At 38.8% G+C, this 2,427-nt stretch overlaps 1 pseudogene across 1 annotated transcript; it reads left to right on the top strand.

Annotated features, from left to right (window-relative positions):
• The first annotated feature begins 1,180 nt into the window (after positions 1-1,180).
• Positions 1,181-1,572, top strand: LOC308495299 (chromatin accessibility complex protein 1-like; annotated as a pseudogene). Its single transcript has one exon. The product of its transcript is annotated as a chromatin accessibility complex protein 1-like (transcript).
• Positions 1,573-2,427: the final 855 nt, after the last annotated feature.

Raw genomic sequence — 2,427 nt, 5'->3', positions numbered from 1 at the left:
TATCTACCCAAAAAATCTGAAAACATTTATCCATAAAGACACGTGTGCTCCAATGTTCATTGCAGCTTTGTTTACAGTGGCCAAGACATGGAAACAACCAAAATGTCCTTTGATAGATGAATGGATAAAGAAGTTGTGGTATATATACAGAATGGAATACTATTCAGCGGTAAGAAAAGACGATATAGGAACATTTGTGACAACATGGATGGATCTTGAGAGTATGATGCTAAGCGACATAAGTCAGAAAGAAAAAGCAGAGAACCATTTGATTTCACTGATATGTGGTATATAAACCAAAAACAACAAAAGAACAAGACATACAAATGAGAAACAAAAACTCATAGACACAGACAATAGTTTAGTGGTTACCAGAGGGTAAGGGGGTGGGGGGAGGGAGATGAAGGTAAGGAGGATCAAATATATGGTGATGGAAGGAGAATTCCCTCTGAGTGGTGAACACACAATGGGATTTATAGATGATGTAATACAGAATTGTACACCTGAAATCTATGTAATTTTACTAACAATTGTCACCCCAATAAATAAATTTTTTAAAAAAAGAAAGAAAACGGCGACTGGACTTAGAGCTGAGCTGCGCCCTCCACAACTAGATTGAAGGACAACAACTTGGAGCTGATGGGGCCTGGACAAACACACTATTCCCCAATATTACCCAATAAAATTTTTAAAAATGTCAGTCTATTTAAACAGGATTAATAAAGGTACTTATAAAAAGAAAAAGAAAAAAAGGGCAGAGGACCTGAATAGACAGTTCTCCAAAGAGGACATAGAGATGGGCAATAGAAATATGAAAAGATGCTCAACATCACTGATCATCAGAGAAATGCAAATGGCTATCGTTAATAAATCAATAAACAACTAGTGCTGGTGAACAAGTGCTGGTGAAGATGCAGAGAAAAGGAAACCCTCATTCACTGTTGATGGGATTGCAGATTGGTGCAGCCACTATGGAAAACAGTACAGAGATTCCACAAAAAATTAAAAAGAGAACTACCTTATAACCCAGCAATTCCACTTCTGGGTATTTACCCAAAGAAATCCAAAGCACTGATTCAAAGAGGTATATGCACCCCTATCTTCACTGCATCACTATTTACAATTGCCAAGATGTGGGAACAACCCAAGTGCCCATCAATAGATGAATGTATAGGGAAAGATGGTGGATGTGGTCGTGGGCAGAGACAAGTGCACGGAGCAGCGCCTCATGTCTCTGCCCCTGTCCTGTACCCGAGTCATCATGAAGAGCTCCCCCAAGGTGACCAGCATTAACCAGGAGGCACTGGTACTCACCGCTAAGGCCATGGAACTCTTTGTTCAATATCTAGCCACCAGCTCCTACAGGCATGGCAGTGGAAAAGAAAAGAAAGCACTTACAATGATTTATCAAATACTGCAGAGGAATCGGGAACTTTTCAGTTCCTTGCAGATATATTATTGCAGAAGATATTAGCTAGTAAATATCTGAAAATGATTAAGGAGAAGAAGGAAGACGAGGAAGAGGAGAATGATGACAGTGATGAAAGTGATGACAACAAAGAGGAATCCTAAACCAAAAAACTGCTTTAAAAGTCAGCCTGGAGAAGACCCTCCCAGCTCAGCACCAGTGCTCTGAAGGACGCACCGACTTTAGGCTCTTCACTTTCCAGAGACTTCAAGTACACTGTATTTTTTCGTGGCTGAGACAGACCATCTACTGCACCTTCACCAGAAACAGCCAGAAGCAAAGCAAGCAGACAGAAGCCTCTTCTTGGCAGGCCTGCACCCTGGTTGGAGGGCACCAAGAAAGAGCTGTCTGCACATCAGGCACTGCCAGTCCATCTGCAGCTATAAGCTTCAGAGGCAAGGACAGTTTTGCTTAACTTTCTAATTTACAGATAGAGTTTGAGCCGCTAAATATCAGTTATGTAAATTCTTACATGTATATTTTGAAACAAGTTCTTTGAAACAACTAGATCCAGTTTTAGCTAAATATGTAGTTTGTTACCGTTTTTTAAACTTTTGTTACATTGTCATACGTAGGATGTTACATTTGAATTTCTATATTTCAAGAAAATTTTTTTTTCATTAGATTTATTGGAGTGACAATTGTTAGTAAATTTACATAGATTTCAGGTGTACAATTCTGTATTACATCGTCTATAAATCCCATTGTGTGTTCACCACCCAGAGTCAGTTCTCCTTCCATCACCATATATTTGATCCCCTTTACCCTCATCACCCACCCCCTACCCCCTTAAGAAAATTTGAATATCTGTCTGAATACTGCATTTTTTAAACTGTAAAGACATACAATTTTGTTTATTAAAAAGCTGTACATATTTTTACAGTAAGATGCTTTATGGAACTCATTTTAGAACCCTCTGTTTTTCTAATGCCTTGATTATTATTTGAGACTTGCGAAAT

This window comes from Rhinolophus hipposideros (genome assembly GCF_964194185.1).
Source record: "Rhinolophus hipposideros genome assembly, chromosome: X".
Lineage (NCBI taxonomy): Eukaryota > Metazoa > Chordata > Mammalia > Chiroptera > Rhinolophidae > Rhinolophus > Rhinolophus hipposideros.
Note: the sequence above shows the minus strand (reverse complement) of the source record. Positions and strands in the feature narration are given on the sequence as shown.